This window comes from Hemiscyllium ocellatum, unplaced genomic scaffold (genome assembly GCF_020745735.1).
Source record: "Hemiscyllium ocellatum isolate sHemOce1 unplaced genomic scaffold, sHemOce1.pat.X.cur. scaffold_2041_pat_ctg1, whole genome shotgun sequence".
Lineage (NCBI taxonomy): Eukaryota > Metazoa > Chordata > Chondrichthyes > Orectolobiformes > Hemiscylliidae > Hemiscyllium > Hemiscyllium ocellatum.
Window position 1 is genome coordinate 42,436 of NW_026867954.1, and position 25,867 is coordinate 68,302.

The window sequence follows — 25,867 nt, forward strand, 5'->3', positions numbered from 1 at the left end:
CTGCAGAGTGATCTTCCGGTCTGGTTGGATATCTTGGAAGGAAGGTAGACGGTAAGGGAATAAAGGAACTTTGAATATCATCAAACTGATGGAAAGGATAGTCGGCAAATATGACCTCCACCGTTGGAGTATTAATGTGCTATCGCTTCTCGGCCTTTTGGCTTGGAATATGTGTAGTTTCTGTTCTTATCAGTTTAATCGCTGATATCTCCCGAAGGTGGGAGTGTTTGTATTAAATGGATTTTTGGAGCAGGGAGATGGCTTAAGGGCTTGCTCTGTCCTCTCCATGTATCAGCCTGGTATTGCAGTGTTTCCAGGAATGGTGCACCCAACGCTTACCCAAGTTCAAAAGCAGGTGAATGCAATGTGAATCTCTTGCCTTTGCTAGTTTGCCGTGTTGATGGCAGTCAGTGATTGTTGCATCTATTGTCTTTTCAGTTGCAGGAAACTATCGTCTTTTGTTACGGGTTTTCTGTCTTATGAACCTGCTCTGCAGTTACCTGATGAAGGTGCAGCACGCTGAAAGCCAGGACAGGGGTAACCCCAACGTGCTACAGGGAACATTCTGGAACCAGGGGCCTGCCAGGAAGGTAACTTGCCAATTTGAATGAATGGATTTGCCCTTGTCTGCCGTTTTGGGCTTCTGCGGTCGTTCTTGGAACGTATCCCACCGATGGTACGGCGGTGGCGGGGGGTGGGGTGACTGCTGTAATTTCAAAGAACCCCGTTGGGCTGAAACCTGGTGTTGTGGGATTTTTAACACAGTCAAATCAGGTTGTGGGATCCCATGACTCAGCCAATGTCAAATGGCTATCAGATCAGCCCCCACAGCCCCTTCCCAACCCCCCCGCCTCCCCCCCCACCCCCGAGGCAACAAATTTATCCTAATATTTTCTTGAACAAGAAAGAAATGTCTTTGGTCTGTTTCCTGAATAGAGTGAAACCCCCATCTCTGTTTGTTTCTTCGCAAACTACTGTACGGAAGCGACCTGCTTTAGTAGCTACGTCTGTACGTAAAGATTATTCACGCAGACGATCGCCCAAGGCTGGAACTGGCTTCAGCTCCCTGGTGCCACCAGGCAGCCGTACTAACCACTGATCCACTGTGCCACCCGTACGATTTGGAACGATTTGTCATCATTTGCGGTGCAAGTAGCGAAACAGTTGTCAGTTTGTCAACTGGGTCGGATTATAATGTTGTCAGCGATCTGCAGCAATGTGAACGGAGATGTCGAATCGAGCTGCTGGTGGTGATGAGGCGCGCTTGCAGCGTGACATGTTTACACGGGGAGATCAGCTCCCTCCCCATTCTCCACAGAGAGTCGGATACAAGTAGAGAGGATATTGAAAGTGGACGATAAAGAAAGGGTGCACGGACGTAATTCGCTTTTCGCAACTTTTCGGATTGATGCGGAATGCCGAGGAGCGAATCCTGTACGTGAGGGAAACGATGATTGGCATTTATGGGCAAGCTACACCAACACAAGGGGAGGCAATGAATAGGATCTTTCCGTCAAGGCCAACATTTCTCGCCCATGCCGAGATCAGCCTGGTGGTGAGCTGCTCTCTCGAACCGCTGCAGTCCAAGTGCTGTCGGTAGCCCCGCGATGCTGTTTGGGCGGGGATTCCCGATTTTGACCCGGTAACACCGGAGGAACAAGGACATATTTGCAATTCAGGACAGCGAGTGTCTCGGCGGGGGGGAGAACTTGCGAATGGTGGTGTTCCCGTGGATCTGCTGCCGTCATCCTTCGAGGCTGCGTTGGCCATGGGTTTGCAAGGTGCTGCCTGAGGAATTCTGGTGAATCTTGTAGATGCCGGGGGAATGAATGACCCTGCCGGGGAATGAATGACCCTGCCGCCGCCGCTGTCCCCGATCACCGGGAGAAACCTCTCTGCAGTCGACCTGACGTGCGGTGGCTCCGGCCCGTGCCATCTGATTGGTCGTCAGCGCGACCTACGCGGCTACGTAACAGATGGAAGAAAAGCACGGGGAAAGCACAGCGACTGCTGCAGAGTGATCTTCCGGTCTGGTTGGATATCTTGGAAGGAAGGTAGACGGTAAGGGAATAAAGGAACTTTGAATATCATCAAACTGATGGAAAGGATAGTCGGCAAATATGACCTCCACCGTTGGAGTATTAATGTGCTATCGCTTCTCGGCCTTTTGGCTTGGAATATGTGTAGTTTCTGTTCTTATCAGTTTAATCGCTGATATCTCCCGAAGGTGGGAGTGTTTGTATTAAATGGATTTTTGGAGCAGGGAGATGGCTTAAGGGCTTGCTCTGTCCTCTCCATGTATCAGCCTGGTATTGCAGTGTTTCCAGGAATGGTGCACCCAACGCTTACCCAAGTTCAAAAGCAGGTGAATGCAATGTGAATCTCTTGCCTTTGCTAGTTTGCCGTGTTGATGGCAGTCAGTGATTGTTGCATCTATTGTCTTTTCAGTTGCAGGAAACTATCGTCTTTTGTTACGGGTTTTCTGTCTTATGAACCTGCTCTGCAGTTACCTGATGAAGGTGCAGCACGCTGAAAGCCAGGACAGGGGTAACCCCAACGTGCTACAGGGAACATTCTGGAACCAGGGGCCTGCCAGGAAGGTAACTTGCCAATTTGAATGAATGGATTTGCCCTTGTCTGCCGTTTTGGGCTTCTGCGGTCGTTCTTGGAACGTATCCCACCGATGGTACGGCGGTGGCGGGGGGTGGGGTGACTGCTGTAATTTCAAAGAACCCCGTTGGGCTGAAACCTGGTGTTGTGGGATTTTTAACACAGTCAAATCAGGTTGTGGGATCCCATGACTCAGCCAATGTCAAATGGCTATCAGATCAGCCCCCACAGCCCCTTCCCAACCCCCCCGCCTCCCCCCCCACCCCGAGGCAACAAATTTATCCTAATATTTTCTTGAACAAGAAAGAAATGTCTTTGGTCTGTTTCCTGAATAGAGTGAAACCCCCATCTCTGTTTGTTTCTTCGCAAACTACTGTACGGAAGCGACCTGCTTTAGTAGCTACGTCTGTACGTAAAGATTATTCACGCAGACGATCGCCCAAGGCTGGAACTGGCTTCAGCTCCCTGGTGCCACCAGGCAGCCGTACTAACCACTGATCCACTGTGCCACCCGTACGATTTGGAACGATTTGTCATCATTTGCGGTGCAAGTAGCGAAACAGTTGTCAGTTTGTCAACTGGGTCGGATTATAATGTTGTCAGCGATCTGCAGCAATGTGAACGGAGATGTCGAATCGAGCTGCTGGTGGTGATGAGGCGCGCTTGCAGCGTGACATGTTTACACGGGGAGATCAGCTCCCTCCCCATTCTCCACAGAGAGTCGGATACAAGTAGAGAGGATATTGAAAGTGGACGATAAAGAAAGGGTGCACGGACGTAATTCGCTTTTCGCAACTTTTCGGATTGATGCGGAATGCCGAGGAGCGAATCCTGTACGTGAGGGAAACGATGATTGGCATTTATGGGCAAGCTACACCAACACAAGGGGAGGCAATGAATAGGATCTTTCCGTCAAGGCCAACATTTCTCGCCCATGCCGAGATCAGCCTGGTGGTGAGCTGCTCTCTCGAACCGCTGCAGTCCAAGTGCTGTCGGTAGCCCCGCGATGCTGTTTGGGCGGGGATTCCCGATTTTGACCCGGTAACACCGGAGGAACAAGGACATATTTGCAATTCAGGACAGCGAGTGCCTCGGGGGGGGGGAGAACTTGCGAATGGTGGTGTTCCCGTGGATCTGCTGCCGTCATCCTTCGAGGCTGCGTTGGCCATGGGTTTGCAAGGTGCTGCCTGAGGAATTCTGGTGAATCTTGTAGATGCCGGGGGAATGAATGACCCTGCCGGGGGAATGAATGACCCTGCCGCCGCCGCTGTCCCCGATCACCGGGAGAAACCTCTCTGCAGTCGACCTGACGTGCGGTGGCTCCGGCCCGTGCCATCTGATTGGTCGTCAGCGCGACCTACGCGGCTACGTAACAGATGGAGAGAAAAGCACGGGGAAAGCACAGCGACTGCTGCAGAGTGATCTTCCGGTCTGGTTGGATATCTTGGAAGGAAGGTAGACGGTAAGGGAATAAAGGAACTTTGAATATCATCAAACTGATGGAAAGGATAGTCGGCAAATATGACCTCCACCGTTGGAGTATTAATGTGCTATCGCTTCTCGGCCTTTTGGCTTGGAATATGTGTAGTTTCTGTTCTTATCAGTTTAATCGCTGATATCTCCCGAAGGTGGGAGTGTTTGTATTAAATGGATTTTTGGAGCAGGGAGATGGCTTAAGGGCTTGCTCTGTCCTCTCCATGTATCAGCCTGGTATTGCAGTGTTTCCAGGAATGGTGCACCCAACGCTTACCCAAGTTCAAAAGCAGGTGAATGCAATGTGAATCTCTTGCCTTTGCTAGTTTGCCGTGTTGATGGCAGTCAGTGATTGTTGCATCTATTGTCTTTTCAGTTGCAGGAAACTATCGTCTTTTGTTACGGGTTTTCTGTCTTATGAACCTGCTCTGCAGTTACCTGATGAAGGTGCAGCACGCTGAAAGCCAGGACAGGGGTAACCCCAACGTGCTACAGGGAACATTCTGGAACCAGGGGCCTGCCAGGAAGGTAACTTGCCAATTTGAATGAATGGATTTGCCCTTGTCTGCCGTTTTGGGCTTCTGCGGTCGTTCTTGGAACGTATCCCACCGATGGTACGGCGGTGGCGGGGGGTGGGGTGACTGCTGTAATTTCAAAGAACCCCGTTGGGCTGAAACCTGGTGTTGTGGGATTTTTAACACAGTCAAATCAGGTTGTGGGATCCCATGACTCAGCCAATGTCAAATGGCTATCAGATCAGCCCCCACAGCCCCTTCCCAACCCCCCCGCCTCCCCCCCCACCCCCGAGGCAACAAATTTATCCTAATATTTTCTTGAACAAGAAAGAAATGTCTTTGGTCTGTTTCCTGAATAGAGTGAAACCCCCATCTCTGTTTGTTTCTTCGCAAACTACTGTACGGAAGCGACCTGCTTTAGTAGCTACGTCTGTACGTAAAGATTATTCACGCAGACGATCGCCCAAGGCTGGAACTGGCTTCAGCTCCCTGGTGCCACCAGGCAGCCGTACTAACCACTGATCCACTGTGCCACCCGTACGATTTGGAACGATTTGTCATCATTTGCGGTGCAAGTAGCGAAACAGTTGTCAGTTTGTCAACTGGGTCGGATTATAATGTTGTCAGCGATCTGCAGCAATGTGAACGGAGATGTCGAATCGAGCTGCTGGTGGTGATGAGGCGCGCTTGCAGCGTGACATGTTTACACGGGGAGATCAGCTCCCTCCCCATTCTCCAGAGAGTCGGATACAAGTAGAGAGGATATTGAAAGTGGACGATAAAGAAAGGGTGCACGGACGTAATTCGCTTTTCGCAACTTTTCGGATTGATGCGGAATGCCGAGGAGCGAATCCTGTACGTGAGGGAAACGATGATTGGCATTTATGGGCAAGCTACACCAACACAAGGGGAGGCAATGAATAGGATCTTTCCGTCAAGGCCAACATTTCTCGCCCATGCCGAGATCAGCCTGGTGGTGAGCTGCTCTCTCGAACCGCTGCAGTCCAAGTGCTGTCGGTAGCCCCGCGATGCTGTTTGGGCGGGGATTCCCGATTTTGACCCGGTAACACCGGAGGAACAAGGACATATTTGCAATTCAGGACAGCGAGTGTCTCGGGGGGGGGGGAGAACTTGCGAATGGTGGTGTTCCCGTGGATCTGCTGCCGTCATCCTTCGAGGCTGCGTTGGCCATGGGTTTGCAAGGTGCTGCCTGAGGAATTCTGGTGAATCTTGTAGATGCCGGGGGAATGAATGACCCTGCCGGGGGAATGAATGACCCTGCCGCCGCCGCTGTCCCCGATCACCGGGAGAAACCTCTCTGCAGTCGACCTGACGTGCGGTGGCTCCGGCCCGTGCCATCTGATTGGTCGTCAGCGCGACCTACGCGGCTACGTAACAGATGGAGAGAAAAGCACGGGGAAAGCACAGCGACTGCTGCAGAGTGATCTTCCGGTCTGGTTGGATATCTTGGAAGGAAGGTAGACGGTAAGGGAATAAAGGAACTTTGAATATCATCAAACTGATGGAAAGGATAGTCGGCAAATATGACCTCCACCGTTGGAGTATTAATGTGCTATCGCTTCTCGGCCTTTTGGCTTGGAATATGTGTAGTTTCTGTTCTTATCAGTTTAATCGCTGATATCTCCCGAAGGTGGGAGTGTTTGTATTAAATGGATTTTTGGAGCAGGGAGATGGCTTAAGGGCTTGCTCTGTCCTCTCCATGTATCAGCCTGGTATTGCAGTGTTTCCAGGAATGGTGCACCCAACGCTTACCCAAGTTCAAAAGCAGGTGAATGCAATGTGAATCTCTTGCCTTTGCTAGTTTGCCGTGTTGATGGCAGTCAGTGATTGTTGCATCTATTGTCTTTTCAGTTGCAGGAAACTATCGTCTTTTGTTACGGGTTTTCTGTCTTATGAACCTGCTCTGCAGTTACCTGATGAAGGTGCAGCACGCTGAAAGCCAGGACAGGGGTAACCCCAACGTGCTACAGGGAACATTCTGGAACCAGGGGCCTGCCAGGAAGGTAACTTGCCAATTTGAATGAATGGATTTGCCCTTGTCTGCCGTTTTGGGCTTCTGCGGTCGTTCTTGGAACGTATCCCACCGATGGTACGGCGGTGGCGGGGGGTGGGGTGACTGCTGTAATTTCAAAGAACCCCGTTGGGCTGAAACCTGGTGTTGTGGGATTTTTAACACAGTCAAATCAGGTTGTGGGATCCCATGACTCAGCCAATGTCAAATGGCTATCAGATCAGCCCCCACAGCCCCTTCCCAACCCCCCCGCCTCCCCCCCCACCCCGAGGCAACAAATTTATCCTAATATTTTCTTGAACAAGAAAGAAATGTCTTTGGTCTGTTTCCTGAATAGAGTGAAACCCCCATCTCTGTTTGTTTCTTCGCAAACTACTGTACGGAAGCGACCTGCTTTAGTAGCTACGTCTGTACGTAAAGATTATTCACGCAGACGATCGCCCAAGGCTGGAACTGGCTTCAGCTCCCTGGTGCCACCAGGCAGCCGTACTAACCACTGATCCACTGTGCCACCCGTACGATTTGGAACGATTTGTCATCATTTGCGGTGCAAGTAGCGAAACAGTTGTCAGTTTGTCAACTGGGTCGGATTATAATGTTGTCAGCGATCTGCAGCAATGTGAACGGAGATGTCGAATCGAGCTGCTGGTGGTGATGAGGCGCGCTTGCAGCGTGACATGTTTACACGGGGAGATCAGCTCCCTCCCCATTCTCCACAGAGAGTCGGATACAAGTAGAGAGGATATTGAAAGTGGACGATAAAGAAAGGGTGCACGGACGTAATTCGCTTTTCGCAACTTTTCGGATTGATGCGGAATGCCGAGGAGCGAATCCTGTACGTGAGGGAAACGATGATTGGCATTTATGGGCAAGCTACACCAACACAAGGGGAGGCAATGAATAGGATCTTTCCGTCAAGGCCAACATTTCTCGCCCATGCCGAGATCAGCCTGGTGGTGAGCTGCTCTCTCGAACCGCTGCAGTCCAAGTGCTGTCGGTAGCCCCGCGATGCTGTTTGGGCGGGGATTCCCGATTTTGACCCGGTAACACCGGAGGAACAAGGACATATTTGCAATTCAGGACAGCGAGTGCCTCGGCGGGGGGGAGAACTTGCGAATGGTGGTGTTCCCGTGGATCTGCTGCCGTCATCCTTCGAGGCTGCGTTGGCCATGGGTTTGCAAGGTGCTGCCTGAGGAATTCTGGTGAATCTTGTAGATGCCGGGGGAATGAATGACCCTGCCGGGGGAATGAATGACCCTGCCGCCGCCGCTGTCCCCGATCACCGGGAGAAACCTCTCTGCAGTCGACCTGACGTGCGGTGGCTCCGGCCCGTGCCATCTGATTGGTCGTCAGCGCGACCTACGCGGCTACGTAACAGAAGAAAAAGCACGGGGAAAGCACAGCGACTGCTGCAGAGTGATCTTCCGGTCTGGTTGGATATCTTGGAAGGAAGGTAGACGGTAAGGGAATAAAGGAACTTTGAATATCATCAAACTGATGGAAAGGATAGTCGGCAAATATGACCTCCACCGTTGGAGTATTAATGTGCTATCGCTTCTCGGCCTTTTGGCTTGGAATATGTGTAGTTTCTGTTCTTATCAGTTTAATCGCTGATATCTCCCGAAGGTGGGAGTGTTTGTATTAAATGGATTTTTGGAGCAGGGAGATGGCTTAAGGGCTTGCTCTGTCCTCTCCATGTATCAGCCTGGTATTGCAGTGTTTCCAGGAATGGTGCACCCAACGCTTACCCAAGTTCAAAAGCAGGTGAATGCAATGTGAATCTCTTGCCTTTGCTAGTTTGCCGTGTTGATGGCAGTCAGTGATTGTTGCATCTATTGTCTTTTCAGTTGCAGGAAACTATCGTCTTTTGTTACGGGTTTTCTGTCTTATGAACCTGCTCTGCAGTTACCTGATGAAGGTGCAGCACGCTGAAAGCCAGGACAGGGGTAACCCCAACGTGCTACAGGGAACATTCTGGAACCAGGGGCCTGCCAGGAAGGTAACTTGCCAATTTAAATGAATGGATTTGCCCTTGTCTGCCGTTTTGGGCTTCTGCGGTCGTTCTTGGAACGTATCCCACCGATGGTACGGCGGTGGCGGGGGGTGGGGTGACTGCTGTAATTTCAAAGAACCCCGTTGGGCTGAAACCTGGTGTTGTGGGATTTTTAACACAGTCAAATCAGGTTGTGGGATCCCATGACTCAGCCAATGTCAAATGGCTATCAGATCAGCCCCCACAGCCCCTTCCCAACCCCCCCGCCTCCCCCCCACCCCCGAGGCAACAAATTTATCCTAATATTTTCTTGAACAAGAAAGAAATGTCTTTAGTCTGTTTCCTGAATAGAGTGAAACCCCCATCTCTGTTTGTTTCTTCGCAAACTACTGTACGGAAGCGACCTGCTTTAGTAGCTACGTCTGTACGTAAAGATTATTCACGCAGACGATCGCCCAAGGCTGGAACTGGCTTCAGCTCCCTGGTGCCACCAGGCAGCCGTACTAACCACTGATCCACTGTGCCACCCGTACGATTTGGAACGATTTGTCATCATTTGCGGTGCAAGTAGCGAAACAGTTGTCAGTTTGTCAACTGGGTCGGATTATAATGTTGTCAGCGATCTGCAGCAATGTGAACGGAGATGTCGAATCGAGCTGCTGGTGGTGATGAGGCGCGCTTGCAGCGTGACATGTTTACACGGGGAGATCAGCTCCCTCCCCATTCTCCACAGAGAGTCGGATACAAGTAGAGAGGATATTGAAAGTGGACGATAAAGAAAGGGTGCACGGACGTAATTCGCTTTTCGCAACTTTTCGGATTGATGCGGAATGCCGAGGAGCGAATCCTGTACGTGAGGGAAACGATGATTGGCATTTATGGGCAAGCTACACCAACACAAGGGGAGGCAATGAATAGGATCTTTCCGTCAAGGCCAACATTTCTCGCCCATGCCGAGATCAGCCTGGTGGTGAGCTGCTCTCTCGAACCGCTGCAGTCCAAGTGCTGTCGGTAGCCCCGCGATGCTGTTTGGGCGGGGATTCCCGATTTTGACCCGGTAACACCGGAGGAACAAGGACATATTTGCAATTCAGGACAGCGAGTGCCTCGGCGGGGGGGGGAGAACTTGCGAATGGTGGTGTTCCCGTGGATCTGCTGCCGTCATCCTTCGAGGCTGCGTTGGCCATGGGTTTGCAAGGTGCTGCCTGAGGAATTCTGGTGAATCTTGTAGATGCCGGGGGAATGAATGACCCTGCCGCCGCCGCTGTCCCCGATCACCGGGAGAAACCTCTCTGCAGTCGACCTGACGTGCGGTGGCTCCGGCCCGTGCCATCTGATTGGTCGTCAGCGCGACCTACGCGGCTACGTAACAGATGGAGAGAAAAGCACGGGGAAAGCACAGCGACTGCTGCAGAGTGATCTTCCGGTCTGGTTGGATATCTTGGAAGGAAGGTAGACGGTAAGGGAATAAAGGAACTTTGAATATCATCAAACTGATGGAAAGGATAGTCGGCAAATATGACCTCCACCGTTGGAGTATTAATGTGCTATCGCTTCTCGGCCTTTTGGCTTGGAATATGTGTAGTTTCTGTTCTTATCAGTTTAATCGCTGATATCTCCCGAAGGTGGGAGTGTTTGTATTAAATGGATTTTTGGAGCAGGGAGATGGCTTAAGGGCTTGCTCTGTCCTCTCCATGTATCAGCCTGGTATTGCAGTGTTTCCAGGAATGGTGCACCCAACGCTTACCCAAGTTCAAAAGCAGGTGAATGCAATGTGAATCTCTTGCCTTTGCTAGTTTGCCGTGTTGATGGCAGTCAGTGATTGTTGCATCTATTGTCTTTTCAGTTGCAGGAAACTATCGTCTTTTGTTACGGGTTTTCTGTCTTATGAACCTGCTCTGCAGTTACCTGATGAAGGTGCAGCACGCTGAAAGCCAGGACAGGGGTAACCCCAACGTGCTACAGGGAACATTCTGGAACCAGGGGCCTGCCAGGAAGGTAACTTGCCAATTTAAATGAATGGATTTGCCCTTGTCTGCCGTTTTGGGCTTCTGCGGTCGTTCTTGGAACGTATCCCACCGATGGTACGGCGGTGGCGGGGGGTGGGGTGACTGCTGTAATTTCAAAGAACCCCGTTGGGCTGAAACCTGGTGTTGTGGGATTTTTAACACAGTCAAATCAGGTTGTGGGATCCCATGACTCAGCCAATGTCAAATGGCTATCAGATCAGCCCCCACAGCCCCTTCCCAACCCCCCCGCCTCCCCCCCCACCCCGAGGCAACAAATTTATCCTAATATTTTCTTGAACAAGAAAGAAATGTCTTTAGTCTGTTTCCTGAATAGAGTGAAACCCCCATCTCTGTTTGTTTCTTCGCAAACTACTGTACGGAAGCGACCTGCTTTAGTAGCTACGTCTGTACGTAAAGATTATTCACGCAGACGATCGCCCAAGGCTGGAACTGGCTTCAGCTCCCTGGTGCCACCAGGCAGCCGTACTAACCACTGATCCACTGTGCCACCCGTACGATTTGGAACGATTTGTCATCATTTGCGGTGCAAGTAGCGAAACAGTTGTCAGTTTGTCAACTGGGTCGGATTATAATGTTGTCAGCGATCTGCAGCAATGTGAACGGAGATGTCGAATCGAGCTGCTGGTGGTGATGAGGCGCGCTTGCAGCGTGACATGTTTACACGGGGAGATCAGCTCCCTCCCCATTCTCCACAGAGAGTCGGATACAAGTAGAGAGGATATTGAAAGTGGACGATAAAGAAAGGGTGCACGGACGTAATTCGCTTTTCGCAACTTTTCGGATTGATGCGGAATGCCGAGGAGCGAATCCTGTACGTGAGGGAAACGATGATTGGCATTTATGGGCAAGCTACACCAACACAAGGGGAGGCAATGAATAGGATCTTTCCGTCAAGGCCAACATTTCTCGCCCATGCCGAGATCAGCCTGGTGGTGAGCTGCTCTCTCGAACCGCTGCAGTCCAAGTGCTGTCGGTAGCCCCGCGATGCTGTTTGGGCGGGGATTCCCGATTTTGACCCGGTAACACCGGAGGAACAAGGACATATTTGCAATTCAGGACAGCGAGTGCCTCGGCGGGGGGGGAGAACTTGCGAATGGTGGTGTTCCCGTGGATCTGCTGCCGTCATCCTTCGAGGCTGCGTTGGCCATGGGTTTGCAAGGTGCTGCCTGAGGAATTCTGGTGAATCTTGTAGATGCCGGGGGAATGAATGACCCTGCCGGGGGAATGAATGACCCTGCCGCCGCCGCTGTCCCCGATCACCGGGAGAAACCTCTCTGCAGTCGACCTGACGTGCGGTGGCTCCGGCCCGTGCCATCTGATTGGTCGTCAGCGCGACCTACGCGGCTACGTAACAGATGGAAGAAAAGCACGGGGAAAGCACAGCGACTGCTGCAGAGTGATCTTCCGGTCTGGTTGGATATCTTGGAAGGAAGGTAGACGGTAAGGGAATAAAGGAACTTTGAATATCATCAAACTGATGGAAAGGATAGTCGGCAAATATGACCTCCACCGTTGGAGTATTAATGTGCTATCGCTTCTCGGCCTTTTGGCTTGGAATATGTGTAGTTTCTGTTCTTATCAGTTTAATCGCTGATATCTCCCGAAGGTGGGAGTGTTTGTATTAAATGGATTTTTGGAGCAGGGAGATGGCTTAAGGGCTTGCTCTGTCCTCTCCATGTATCAGCCTGGTATTGCAGTGTTTCCAGGAATGGTGCACCCAACGCTTACCCAAGTTCAAAAGCAGGTGAATGCAATGTGAATCTCTTGCCTTTGCTAGTTTGCCGTGTTGATGGCAGTCAGTGATTGTTGCATCTATTGTCTTTTCAGTTGCAGGAAACTATCGTCTTTTGTTACGGGTTTTCTGTCTTATGAACCTGCTCTGCAGTTACCTGATGAAGGTGCAGCACGCTGAAAGCCAGGACAGGGGTAACCCCAACGTGCTACAGGGAACATTCTGGAACCAGGGGCCTGCCAGGAAGGTAACTTGCCAATTTGAATGAATGGATTTGCCCTTGTCTGCCGTTTTGGGCTTCTGCGGTCGTTCTTGGAACGTATCCCACCGATGGTACGGCGGTGGCGGGGGGTGGGGTGACTGCTGTAATTTCAAAGAACCCCGTTGGGCTGAAACCTGGTGTTGTGGGATTTTTAACACAGTCAAATCAGGTTGTGGGATCCCATGACTCAGCCAATGTCAAATGGCTATCAGATCAGCCCCCACAGCCCCTTCCCAACCCCCCCGCCTCCCCCCCCACCCCGAGGCAACAAATTTATCCTAATATTTTCTTGAACAAGAAAGAAATGTCTTTGGTCTGTTTCCTGAATAGAGTGAAACCCCCATCTCTGTTTGTTTCTTCGCAAACTACTGTACGGAAGCGACCTGCTTTAGTAGCTACGTCTGTACGTAAAGATTATTCACGCAGACGATCGCCCAAGGCTGGAACTGGCTTCAGCTCCCTGGTGCCACCAGGCAGCCGTACTAACCACTGATCCACTGTGCCACCCGTACGATTTGGAACGATTTGTCATCATTTGCGGTGCAAGTAGCGAAACAGTTGTCAGTTTGTCAACTGGGTCGGATTATAATGTTGTCAGCGATCTGCAGCAATGTGAACGGAGATGTCGAATCGAGCTGCTGGTGGTGATGAGGCGCGCTTGCAGCGTGACATGTTTACACGGGGAGATCAGCTCCCTCCCCATTCTCCACAGAGAGTCGGATACAAGTAGAGAGGATATTGAAAGTGGACGATAAAGAAAGGGTGCACGGACGTAATTCGCTTTTCGCAACTTTTCGGATTGATGCGGAATGCCGAGGAGCGAATCCTGTACGTGAGGGAAACGATGATTGGCATTTATGGGCAAGCTACACCAACACAAGGGGAGGCAATGAATAGGATCTTTCCGTCAAGGCCAACATTTCTCGCCCATGCCGAGATCAGCCTGGTGGTGAGCTGCTCTCTCGAACCGCTGCAGTCCAAGTGCTGTCGGTAGCCCCGCGATGCTGTTTGGGCGGGGATTCCCGATTTTGACCCGGTAACACCGGAGGAACAAAGACATATTTGCAATTCAGGACAGCGAGTGTCTCGGGGGGGGGGAGAACTTGCGAATGGTGGTGTTCCCGTGGATCTGCTGCCGTCATCCTTCGAGGCTGCGTTGGCCATGGGTTTGCAAGGTGCTGCCTGAGGAATTCTGGTGAATCTTGTAGATGCCGGGGGAATGAATGACCCTGCCGGGGGAATGAATGACCCTGCCGCCGCCGCTGTCCCCGATCACCGGGAGAAACCTCTCTGCAGTCGACCTGACGTGCGGTGGCTCCGGCCCGTGCCATCTGATTGGTCGTCAGCGCGACCTACGCGGCTACGTAACAGATGGAGAGAAAAGCACGGGGAAAGCACAGCGACTGCTGCAGAGTGATCTTCCGGTCTGGTTGGATATCTTGGAAGGAAGGTAGACGGTAAGGGAATAAAGGAACTTTGAATATCATCAAACTGATGGAAAGGATAGTCGGCAAATATGACCTCCACCGTTGGAGTATTAATGTGCTATCGCTTCTCGGCCTTTTGGCTTGGAATATGTGTAGTTTCTGTTCTTATCAGTTTAATCGCTGATATCTCCCGAAGGTGGGAGTGTTTGTATTAAATGGATTTTTGGAGCAGGGAGATGGCTTAAGGGCTTGCTCTGTCCTCTCCATGTATCAGCCTGGTATTGCAGTGTTTCCAGGAATGGTGCACCCAACGCTTACCCAAGTTCAAAAGCAGGTGAATGCAATGTGAATCTCTTGCCTTTGCTAGTTTGCCGTGTTGATGGCAGTCAGTGATTGTTGCATCTATTGTCTTTTCAGTTGCAGGAAACTATCGTCTTTTGTTACGGGTTTTCTGTCTTATGAACCTGCTCTGCAGTTACCTGATGAAGGTGCAGCACGCTGAAAGCCAGGACAGGGGTAACCCCAACGTGCTACAGGGAACATTCTGGAACCAGGGGCCTGCCAGGAAGGTAACTTGCCAATTTGAATGAATGGATTTGCCCTTGTCTGCCGTTTTGGGCTTCTGCGGTCGTTCTTGGAACGTATCCCACCGATGGTACGGCGGTGGCGGGGGGTGGGGTGACTGCTGTAATTTCAAAGAACCCCGTTGGGCTGAAACCTGGTGTTGTGGGATTTTTAACACAGTCAAATCAGGTTGTGGGATCCCATGACTCAGCCAATGTCAAATGGCTATCAGATCAGCCCCCACAGCCCCTTCCCAACCCCCCCGCCTCCCCCCCCACCCCCGAGGCAACAAATTTATCCTAATATTTTCTTGAACAAGAAAGAAATGTCTTTGGTCTGTTTCCTGAATAGAGTGAAACCCCCATCTCTGTTTGTTTCTTCGCAAACTACTGTACGGAAGCGACCTGCTTTAGTAGCTACGTCTGTACGTAAAGATTATTCACGCAGACGATCGCCCAAGGCTGGAACTGGCTTCAGCTCCCTGGTGCCACCAGGCAGCCGTACTAACCACTGATCCACTGTGCCACCCGTACGATTTGGAACGATTTGTCATCATTTGCGGTGCAAGTAGCGAAACAGTTGTCAGTTTGTCAACTGGGTCGGATTATAATGTTGTCAGCGATCTGCAGCAATGTGAACGGAGATGTCGAATCGAGCTGCTGGTGGTGATGAGGCGCGCTTGCAGCGTGACATGTTTACACGGGGAGATCAGCTCCCTCCCCATTCTCCACAGAGAGTCGGATACAAGTAGAGAGGATATTGAAAGTGGACGATAAAGAAAGGGTGCACGGACGTAATTCGCTTTTCGCAACTTTTCGGATTGATGCGGAATGCCGAGGAGCGAATCCTGTACGTGAGGGAAACGATGATTGGCATTTATGGGCAAGCTACACCAACACAAGGGGAGGCAATGAATAGGATCTTTCCGTCAAGGCCAACATTTCTCGCCCATGCCGAGATCAGCCTGGTGGTGAGCTGCTCTCTCGAACCGCTGCAGTCCAAGTGCTGTCGGTAGCCCCGCGATGCTGTTTGGGCGGGGATTCCCGATTTTGACCCGGTAACACCGGAGGAACAAGGACATATTTGCAATTCAGGACAGCGAGTGCCTCGGCGGGGGGGAGAACTTGCGAATGGTGGTGTTCCCGTGGATCTGCTGCCGTCATCCTTCGAGGCTGCGTTGGCCATGGGTTTGCAAGGTGCTGCCTGAGGAATTCTGGTGAATCTTGTAGATGCCGGGGGAATGAATGACCCTGCCGGGGGAATGAATGACCCTGCCGCCGCCGCTGTCCCCGATCACCGGGAGAAACCTCTCTGCAGTCGACCTGACGTGCGGTGGCTCCGGCCCGTGCCATCTGATTGGTCGTCAGCGCGACCTACGCGGCTACTAACAGAACAGAAAAGCACGGGGAAAGCACAGCGACTGCTGCAGAGTGATCTTCCGGTCTGGTTGGATATCTTGGAAGGAAGGTAGACGGTAAGGGAATAAAGGAACTTTGAATATCATCAAACTGATGGAAAGGATAGTCGGCAAATATGACCTCCACCGTTGGAGTATTAATGTGCTATCGCTTCTCGGCCTTTTGGCTTGGAATATGTGTAGTTTCTGTTCTTATCAGTTTAATCGCTGATATCTCCCGAAGGTGGGAGTGTTTGTATTAAATGGATTTTTGGAGCAGGGAGATGGCTTAAGGGCTTGCTCTGTCCTCTCCATGTATCAGCCTGGTATTGCAGTGTTTCCAGGAATGGTGCACCCAACGCTTACCCAAGTTCAAAAGCAGGTGAATGCAATGTGAATCTCTTGCCTTTGCTAGTTTGCCGTGTTGATGGCAGTCAGTGATTGTTGCATCTATTGTCTTTTCAGTTGCAGGAAACTATCGTCTTTTGTTACGGGTTTTCTGTCTTATGAACCTGCTCTGCAGTTACCTGATGAAGGTGCAGCACGCTGAAAGCCAGGACAGGGGTAACCCCAACGTGCTACAGGGAACATTCTGGAACCAGGGGCCTGCCAGGAAGGTAACTTGCCAATTTGAATGAATGGATTTGCCCTTGTCTGCCGTTTTGGGCTTCTGCGGTCGTTCTTGGAACGTATCCCACCGATGGTACGGCGGTGGCGGGGGGTGGGGTGACTGCTGTAATTTCAAAGAACCCCGTTGGGCTGAAACCTGGTGTTGTGGGATTTTTAACACAGTCAAATCAGGTTGTGGGATCCCATGACTCAGCCAATGTCAAATGGCTATCAGATCAGCCCCCACAGCCCCTTCCCAACCCCCCCGCCTCCCCCCCCACCCCGAGGCAACAAATTTATCCTAATATTTTCTTGAACAAGAAAGAAATGTCTTTAGTCTGTTTCCTGAATAGAGTGAAACCCCCATCTCTGTTTGTTTCTTCGCAAACTACTGTACGGAAGCGACCTGCTTTAGTAGCTACGTCTGTACGTAAAGATTATTCACGCAGACGATCGCCCAAGGCTGGAACTGGCTTCAGCTCCCTGGTGCCACCAGGCAGCCGTACTAACCACTGATCCACTGTGCCACCCGTACGATTTGGAACGATTTGTCATCATTTGCGGTGCAAGTAGCGAAACAGTTGTCAGTTTGTCAACTGGGTCGGATTATAATGTTGTCAGCGATCTGCAGCAATGTGAACGGAGATGTCGAATCGAGCTGCTGGTGGTGATGAGGCGCGCTTGCAGCGTGACATGTTTACACGGGGAGATCAGCTCCCTCCCCATTCTCCACAGAGAGTCGGATACAAGTAGAGAGGATATTGAAAGTGGACGATAAAGAAAGGGTGCACGGACGTAATTCGCTTTTCGCAACTTTTCGGATTGATGCGGAATGCCGAGGAGCGAATCCTGTACGTGAGGGAAACGATGATTGGCATTTATGGGCAAGCTACACCAACACAAGGGGAGGCAATGAATAGGATCTTTCCGTCAAGGCCAACATTTCTCGCCCATGCCGAGATCAGCCTGGTGGTGAGCTGCTCTCTCGAACCGCTGCAGTCCAAGTGCTGTCGGTAGCCCCGCGATGCTGTTTGGGCGGGGATTCCCGATTTTGACCCGGTAACACCGGAGGAACAAGGACATATTTGCAATTCAGGACAGCGAGTGCCTCGGCGGGGGGGAGAACTTGCGAATGGTGGTGTTCCCGTGGATCTGCTGCCGTCATCCTTCGAGGCTGCGTTGGCCATGGGTTTGCAAGGTGCTGCCTGAGGAATTCTGGTGAATCTTGTAGATGCCGGGGGAATGAATGACCCTGCCGCCGCCGCTGTCCCCGATCACCGGGAGAAACCTCTCTGCAGTCGACCTGACGTGCGGTGGCTCCGGCCCGTGCCATCTGATTGGTCGTCAGCGCGACCTACGCGGCTACGTAACAGATGGACAGAAAAGCACGGGGAAAGCACAGCGACTGCTGCAGAGTGATCTTCCGGTCTGGTTGGATATCTTGGAAGGAAGGTAGACGGTAAGGGAATAAAGGAACTTTGAATATCATCAAACTGATGGAAAGGATAGTCGGCAAATATGACCTCCACCGTTGGAGTATTAATGTGCTATCGCTTCTCGGCCTTTTGGCTTGGAATATGTGTAGTTTCTGTTCTTATCAGTTTAATCGCTGATATCTCCCGAAGGTGGGAGTGTTTGTATTAAATGGATTTTTGGAGCAGGGAGATGGCTTAAGGGCTTGCTCTGTCCTCTCCATGTATCAGCCTGGTATTGCAGTGTTTCCAGGAATGGTGCACCCAACGCTTACCCAAGTTCAAAAGCAGGTGAATGCAATGTGAATCTCTTGCCTTTGCTAGTTTGCCGTGTTGATGGCAGTCAGTGATTGTTGCATCTATTGTCTTTTCAGTTGCAGGAAACTATCGTCTTTTGTTACGGGTTTTCTGTCTTATGAACCTGCTCTGCAGTTACCTGATGAAGGTGCAGCACGCTGAAAGCCAGGACAGGGGTAACCCCAACGTGCTACAGGGAACATTCTGGAACCAGGGGCCTGCCAGGAAGGTAACTTGCCAATTTGAATGAATGGATTTGCCCTTGTCTGCCGTTTTGGGCTTCTGCGGTCGTTCTTGGAACGTATCCCACCGATGGTACGGCGGTGGCGGGGGGTGGGGTGACTGCTGTAATTTCAAAGAACCCCGTTGGGCTGAAACCTGGTGTTGTGGGATTTTTAACACAGTCAAATCAGGTTGTGGGATCCCATGACTCAGCCAATGTCAAATGGCTATCAGATCAGCCCCCACAGCCCCTTCCCAACCCCCCCGCCTCCCCCCCCAACCCCGAGGCAACAAATTTATCCTAATATTTTCTTGAACAAGAAAGAAATGTCTTTGGTCTGTTTCCTGAATAGAGTGAAACCCCCATCTCTGTTTGTTTCTTCGCAAACTACTGTACGGAAGCGACCTGCTTTAGTAGCTACGTCTGTACGTAAAGATTATTCACGCAGACGATCGCCCAAGGCTGGAACTGGCTTCAGCTCCCTGGTGCCACCAGGCAGCCGTACTAACCACTGATCCACTGTGCCACCCGTACGATTTGGAACGATTTGTCATCATTTGCGGTGCAAGTAGCGAAACAGTTGTCAGTTTGTCAACTGGGTCGGATTATAATGTTGTCAGCGATCTGCAGCAATGTGAACGGAGATGTCGAATCGAGCTGCTGGTGGTGATGAGGCGCGCTTGCAGCGTGACATGTTTACACGGGGAGATCAGCTCCCTCCCCATTCTCCAGAGAGTCGGATACAAGTAGAGAGGATATTGAAAGTGGACGATAAAGAAAGGGTGCACGGACGTAATTCGCTTTTCGCAACTTTTCGGATTGATGCGGAATGCCGAGGAGCGAATCCTGTACGTGAGGGAAACGATGATTGGCATTTATGGGCAAGCTACACCAACACAAGGGGAGGCAATGAATAGGATCTTTCCGTCAAGGCCAACATTTCTCGCCCATGCCGAGATCAGCCTGGTGGTGAGCTGCTCTCTCGAACCGCTGCAGTCCAAGTGCTGTCGGTAGCCCCGCGATGCTGTTTGGGCGGGGATTCCCGATTTTGACCCGGTAACACCGGAGGAACAAGGACATATTTGCAATTCAGGACAGCGAGTGCCTCGGCGGGGGGGGAGAACTTGCGAATGGTGGTGTTCCCGTGGATCTGCTGCCGTCATCCTTCGAGGCTGCGTTGGCCATGGGTTTGCAAGGTGCTGCCTGAGGAATTCTGGTGAATCTTGTAGATGCCGGGGGAATGAATGACCCTGCCGGGGGAATGAATGACCCTGCCGCCGCCGCTGTCCCCGATCACCGGGAGAAACCTCTCTGCAGTCGACCTGACGTGCGGTGGCTCCGGCCCGTGCCATCTGATTGGTCGTCAGCGCGACCTACGCGGCTACGTAACAGATGGAGAGAAAAGCACGGGGAAAGCACAGCGACTGCTGCAGAGTGATCTTCCGGTCTGGTTGGATATCTTGGAAGGAAGGTAGACGGTAAGGGAATAAAGGAACTTTGAATATCATCAAACTGATGGAAAGGATAGTCGGCAAATATGACCTCCACCGTTGGAGTATTAATGTGCTATCGCTTCTCGGCCTTTTGGCTTGGAATATGTGTAGTTTCTGTTCTTATCAGTTTAATCGCTGATATCTCCCGAAGGTGGGAGTGTTTGTATTAAATGGATTTTTGGAGCAGGGAGATGGCTTAAGGGCTTGCTCTGTCCTCTCCATGTATCAGCCTGGTATTGCAGTGTTTCCAGGAATGGTGCACCCAACGCTTACCCAAGTTCAAAAGCAGGTGAATGCAATGTGAATCTCTTGCCTTTGCTAGTTTGCCGTGTTGATGGCAGTCAGTGATTGTTGCATCTATTGTCTTTTCAGTTGCAGGAAACTATCGTCTTTTGTTACGGGTTTTCTGTCTTATGAACCTGCTCTGCAGTTACCTGATGAAGGTGCAGCACGCTGAAAGCCAGGACAGGGGTAACCCCAACGTGCTACAGGGAACATTCTGGAACCAGGGGCCTGCCAGGAAGGTAACTTGCCAATTTGAATGAATGGATTTGCCCTTGTCTGCCGTTTTGGGCTTCTGCGGTCGTTCTTGGAACGTATCCCACCGATGGTACGGCGGTGGCGGGGGGTGGGGTGACTGCTGTAATTTCAAAGAACCCCGTTGGGCTGAAACCTGGTGTTGTGGGATTTTTAACACAGTCAAATCAGGTTGTGGGATCCCATGACTCAGCCAATGTCAAATGGCTATCAGATCAGCCCCCACAGCCCCTTCCCAACCCCCCCGCCTCCCCCCCCACCCCGAGGCAACAAATTTATCCTAATATTTTCTTGAACAAGAAAGAAATGTCTTTGGTCTGTTTCCTGAATAGAGTGAAACCCCCATCTCTGTTTGTTTCTTCGCAAACTACTGTACGGAAGCGACCTGCTTTAGTAGCTACGTCTGTACGTAAAGATTATTCACGCAGACGATCGCCCAAGGCTGGAACTGGCTTCAGCTCCCTGGTGCCACCAGGCAGCCGTACTAACCACTGATCCACTGTGCCACCCGTACGATTTGGAACGATTTGTCATCATTTGCGGTGCAAGTAGCGAAACAGTTGTCAGTTTGTCAACTGGGTCGGATTATAATGTTGTCAGCGATCTGCAGCAATGTGAACGGAGATGTCGAATCGAGCTGCTGGTGGTGATGAGGCGCGCTTGCAGCGTGACATGTTTACACGGGGAGATCAGCTCCCTCCCCATTCTCCACAGAGAGTCGGATACAAGTAGAGAGGATATTGAAAGTGGACGATAAAGAAAGGGTGCACGGACGTAATTCGCTTTTCGCAACTTTTCGGATTGATGCGGAATGCCGAGGAGCGAATCCTGTACGTGAGGGAAACGATGATTGGCATTTATGGGCAAGCTACACCAACACAAGGGGAGGCAATGAATAGGATCTTTCCGTCAAGGCCAACATTTCTCGCCCATGCCGAGATCAGCCTGGTGGTGAGCTGCTCTCTCGAACCGCTGCAGTCCAAGTGCTGTCGGTAGCCCCGCGATGCTGTTTGGGCGGGGATTCCCGATTTTGACCCGGTAACACCGGAGGAACAAGGACATATTTGCAATTCAGGACAGCGAGTGCCTCGGGGGGGGGGGAGAACTTGCGAATGGTGGTGTTCCCGTGGATCTGCTGCCGTCATCCTTCGAGGCTGCGTTGGCCATGGGTTTGCAAGGTGCTGCCTGAGGAATTCTGGTGAATCTTGTAGATGCCGGGGGAATGAATGACCCTGCCGGGGAATGAATGACCCTGCCGCCGCCGCTGTCCCCGATCACCGGGAGAAACCTCTCTGCAGTCGACCTGACGTGCGGTGGCTCCGGCCCGTGCCATCTGATTGGTCGTCAGCGCGACCTACGCGGCTACGTAACAGATAACAGAAAAGCACGGGGAAAGCACAGCGACTGCTGCAGAGTGATCTTCCGGTCTGGTTGGATATCTTGGAAGGAAGGTAGACGGTAAGGGAATAAAGGAACTTTGAATATCATCAAACTGATGGAAAGGATAGTCGGCAAATATGACCTCCACCGTTGGAGTATTAATGTGCTATCGCTTCTCGGCCTTTTGGCTTGGAATATGTGTAGTTTCTGTTCTTATCAGTTTAATCGCTGATATCTCCCGAAGGTGGGAGTGTTTGTATTAAATGGATTTTTGGAGCAGGGAGATGGCTTAAGGGCTTGCTCTGTCCTCTCCATGTATCAGCCTGGTATTGCAGTGTTTCCAGGAATGGTGCACCCAACGCTTACCCAAGTTCAAAAGCAGGTGAATGCAATGTGAATCTCTTGCCTTTGCTAGTTTGCCGTGTTGATGGCAGTCAGTGATTGTTGCATCTATTGTCTTTTCAGTTGCAGGAAACTATCGTCTTTTGTTACGGGTTTTCTGTCTTATGAACCTGCTCTGCAGTTACCTGATGAAGGTGCAGCACGCTGAAAGCCAGGACAGGGGTAACCCCAACGTGCTACAGGGAACATTCTGGAACCAGGGGCCTGCCAGGAAGGTAACTTGCCAATTTGAATGAATGGATTTGCCCTTGTCTGCCGTTTTGGGCTTCTGCGGTCGTTCTTGGAACGTATCCCACCGATGGTACGGCGGTGGCGGGGGGTGGGGTGACTGCTGTAATTTCAAAGAACCCCGTTGGGCTGAAACCTGGTGTTGTGGGATTTTTAACACAGTCAAATCAGGTTGTGGGATCCCATGACTCAGCCAATGTCAAATGGCTATCAGATCAGCCCCCACAGCCCCTTCCCAACCCCCCCGCCCCCCCCCCACCCCGAGGCAACAAATTTATCCTAATATTTTCTTGAACAAGAAAGAAATGTCTTTAGTCTGTTTCCTGAATAGAGTGAAACCCCCATCTCTGTTTGTTTCTTCGCAAACTACTGTACGGAAGCGACCTGCTTTAGTAGCTACGTCTGTACGTAAAGATTATTCACGCAGACGATCGCCCAAGGCTGGAACTGGCTTCAGCTCCCTGGTGCCACCAGGCAGCCGTACTAACCACTGATCCACTGTGCCACCCGTACGATTTGGAACGATTTGTCATCATTTGCGGTGCAAGTAGCGAAACAGTTGTCAGTTTGTCAACTGGGTCGGATTATAATGTTGTCAGCGATCTGCAGCAATGTGAACGGAGATGTCGAATCGAGCTGCTGGTGGTGATGAGGCGCGCTTGCAGCGTGACATGTTTACACGGGGAGATCAGCTCCCTCCCCATTCTCCACAGAGAGTCGGATACAAGTAGAGAGGATATTGAAAGTGGACGATAAAGAAAGGGTGCACGGACGTAATTCGCTTTTCGCAACTTTTCGGATTGATGCGGAATGCCGAGGAGCGAATCCTGTACGTGAGGGAAACGATGATTGGCATTTATGGGCAAGCTACACCAACACAAGGGGAGGCAATGAATAGGATCTTTCCGTCAAGGCCAACATTTCTCGCCCATGCCGAGATCAGCCTGGTGGTGAGCTGCTCTCTCGAACCGCTGCAGTCCAAGTGCTGTCGGTAGCCCCGCGATGCTGTTTGGGCGGGGATTCCCGATTTTGACCCGGTAACACCGGAGGAACAAGGACATATTTGCAATTCAGGACAGCGAGTGTCTCGGGGGGGGGGAGAACTTGCGAATGGTGGTGTTCCCGTGGATCTGCTGCCGTCATCCTTCGAGGCTGCGTTGGCCATGGGTTTGCAAGGTGCTGCCTGAGGAATTCTGGTGAATCTTGTAGATGCCGGGGGAATGAATGACCCTGCCGCCGCCGCTGTCCCCGATCACCGGGAGAAACCTCTCTGCAGTCGACCTGACGTGCGGTGGCTCCGGCCCGTGCCATCTGATTGGTCGTCAGCGCGACCTACGCGGCTACGTAACAGATGGAGAGAAAAGCACGGGGAAAGCACAGCGACTGCTGCAGAGTGATCTTCCGGTCTGGTTGGATATCTTGGAAGGAAGGTAGACGGTAAGGGAATAAAGGAACTTTGAATATCATCAAACTGATGGAAAGGATAGTCGGCAAATATGACCTCCACCGTTGGAGTATTAATGTGCTATCGCTTCTCGGCCTTTTGGCTTGGAATATGTGTAGTTTCTGTTCTTATCAGTTTAATCGCTGATATCTCCCGAAGGTGGGAGTGTTTGTATTAAATGGATTTTTGGAGCAGGGAGATGGCTTAAGGGCTTGCTCTGTCCTCTCCATGTATCAGCCTGGTATTGCAGTGTTTCCAGGAATGGTGCACCCAACGCTTACCCAAGTTCAAAAGCAGGTGAATGCAATGTGAATCTCTTGCCTTTGCTAGTTTGCCGTGTTGATGGCAGTCAGTGATTGTTGCATCTATTGTCTTTTCAGTTGCAGGAAACTATCGTCTTTTGTTACGGGTTTTCTGTCTTATGAACCTGCTCTGCAGTTACCTGATGAAGGTGCAGCACGCTGAAAGCCAGGACAGGGGTAACCCCAACGTGCTACAGGGAACATTCTGGAACCAGGGGCCTGCCAGGAAGGTAACTTGCCAATTTGAATGAATGGATTTGCCCTTGTCTGCCGTTTTGGGCTTCTGCGGTCGTTCTTGGAACGTATCCCACCGATGGTACGGCGGTGGCGGGGGGTGGGGTGACTGCTGTAATTTCAAAGAACCCCGTTGGGCTGAAACCTGGTGTTGTGGGATTTTTAACACAGTCAAATCAGGTTGTGGGATCCCATGACTCAGCCAATGTCAAATGGCTATCAGATCAGCCCCCACAGCCCCTTCCCAACCCCCCCGCCTCCCCCCCAACCCCGAGGCAACAAATTTATCCTAATATTTTCTTGAACAAGAAAGAAATGTCTTTGGTCTGTTTCCTGAATAGAGTGAAACCCCCATCTCTGTTTGTTTCTTCGCAAACTACTGTACGGAAGCGACCTGCTTTAGTAGCTACGTCTGTACGTAAAGATTATTCACGCAGACGATCGCCCAAGGCTGGAACTGGCTTCAGCTCCCTGGTGCCACCAGGCAGCCGTACTAACCACTGATCCACTGTGCCACCCGTACGATTTGGAACGATTTGTCATCATTTGCGGTGCAAGTAGCGAAACAGTTGTCAGTTTGTCAACTGGGTCGGATTATAATGTTGTCAGCGATCTGCAGCAATGTGAACGGAGATGTCGAATCGAGCTGCTGGTGGTGATGAGGCGCGCTTGCAGCGTGACATGTTTACACGGGGAGATCAGCTCCCTCCCCATTCTCCACAGAGAGTCGGATACAAGTAGAGAGGATATTGAAAGTGGACGATAAAGAAAGGGTGCACGGACGTAATTCGCTTTTCGCAACTTTTCGGATTGATGCGGAATGCCGAGGAGCGAATCCTGTACGTGAGGGAAACGATGATTGGCATTTATGGGCAAGCTACACCAACACAAGGGGAGGCAATGAATAGGATCTTTCCGTCAAGGCCAACATTTCTCGCCCATGCCGAGATCAGCCTGGTGGTGAGCTGCTCTCTCGAACCGCTGCAGTCCAAGTGCTGTCGGTAGCCCCGCGATGCTGTTTGGGCGGGGATTCCCGATTTTGACCCGGTAACACCGGAGGAACAAGGACATATTTGCAATTCAGGACAGCGAGTGCCTCGGCGGGGGGAGAACTTGCGAATGGTGGTGTTCCCGTGGATCTGCTGCCGTCATCCTTCGAGGCTGCGTTGGCCATGGGTTTGCAAGGTGCTGCCTGAGGAATTCTGGTGAATC

General features: G+C 51.4%; 13 non-coding genes across 13 annotated transcripts; all 13 read left to right on the forward strand.

The window, feature by feature from the left end:
• Positions 1-141: 141 nt before the first annotated feature.
• On the forward strand, positions 142-333 carry LOC132810923 (U2 spliceosomal RNA). Its single transcript, XR_009643136.1, has one exon. It is a non-coding gene; the product is annotated as a U2 spliceosomal RNA (small nuclear RNA).
• Positions 334-2,151: 1,818 nt separating this feature from the next.
• LOC132810924 (U2 spliceosomal RNA) lies at positions 2,152-2,343 on the forward strand. Its single transcript, XR_009643137.1, has one exon. It is a non-coding gene; the product is annotated as a U2 spliceosomal RNA (small nuclear RNA).
• A 1,819-nt stretch (positions 2,344-4,162) lies between these two features.
• On the forward strand, positions 4,163-4,354 carry LOC132810925 (U2 spliceosomal RNA). Its single transcript, XR_009643138.1, has one exon. It is a non-coding gene; the product is annotated as a U2 spliceosomal RNA (small nuclear RNA).
• A 1,819-nt stretch (positions 4,355-6,173) lies between these two features.
• Positions 6,174-6,365, forward strand: LOC132810926 (U2 spliceosomal RNA). The gene has a single exon (XR_009643139.1). It is a non-coding gene; the product is annotated as a U2 spliceosomal RNA (small nuclear RNA).
• A 1,815-nt stretch (positions 6,366-8,180) lies between these two features.
• On the forward strand, positions 8,181-8,372 carry LOC132810927 (U2 spliceosomal RNA). The gene has a single exon (XR_009643140.1). It is a non-coding gene; the product is annotated as a U2 spliceosomal RNA (small nuclear RNA).
• A 1,800-nt stretch (positions 8,373-10,172) lies between these two features.
• On the forward strand, positions 10,173-10,364 carry LOC132810928 (U2 spliceosomal RNA). Its single transcript, XR_009643141.1, has one exon. It is a non-coding gene; the product is annotated as a U2 spliceosomal RNA (small nuclear RNA).
• Positions 10,365-12,183: 1,819 nt separating this feature from the next.
• LOC132810929 (U2 spliceosomal RNA) lies at positions 12,184-12,375 on the forward strand. Its single transcript, XR_009643142.1, has one exon. It is a non-coding gene; the product is annotated as a U2 spliceosomal RNA (small nuclear RNA).
• Positions 12,376-14,194: 1,819 nt separating this feature from the next.
• On the forward strand, positions 14,195-14,386 carry LOC132810930 (U2 spliceosomal RNA). The gene has a single exon (XR_009643143.1). It is a non-coding gene; the product is annotated as a U2 spliceosomal RNA (small nuclear RNA).
• A 1,816-nt stretch (positions 14,387-16,202) lies between these two features.
• Positions 16,203-16,394, forward strand: LOC132810932 (U2 spliceosomal RNA). The gene has a single exon (XR_009643145.1). It is a non-coding gene; the product is annotated as a U2 spliceosomal RNA (small nuclear RNA).
• Positions 16,395-18,192: 1,798 nt separating this feature from the next.
• Positions 18,193-18,384, forward strand: LOC132810933 (U2 spliceosomal RNA). The gene has a single exon (XR_009643146.1). It is a non-coding gene; the product is annotated as a U2 spliceosomal RNA (small nuclear RNA).
• A 1,819-nt stretch (positions 18,385-20,203) lies between these two features.
• On the forward strand, positions 20,204-20,395 carry LOC132810934 (U2 spliceosomal RNA). The gene has a single exon (XR_009643147.1). It is a non-coding gene; the product is annotated as a U2 spliceosomal RNA (small nuclear RNA).
• Positions 20,396-22,213: 1,818 nt separating this feature from the next.
• LOC132810935 (U2 spliceosomal RNA) lies at positions 22,214-22,405 on the forward strand. The gene has a single exon (XR_009643148.1). It is a non-coding gene; the product is annotated as a U2 spliceosomal RNA (small nuclear RNA).
• Positions 22,406-24,202: 1,797 nt separating this feature from the next.
• On the forward strand, positions 24,203-24,394 carry LOC132810936 (U2 spliceosomal RNA). The gene has a single exon (XR_009643149.1). It is a non-coding gene; the product is annotated as a U2 spliceosomal RNA (small nuclear RNA).
• The last annotated feature ends 1,473 nt before the right edge of the window (positions 24,395-25,867 follow it).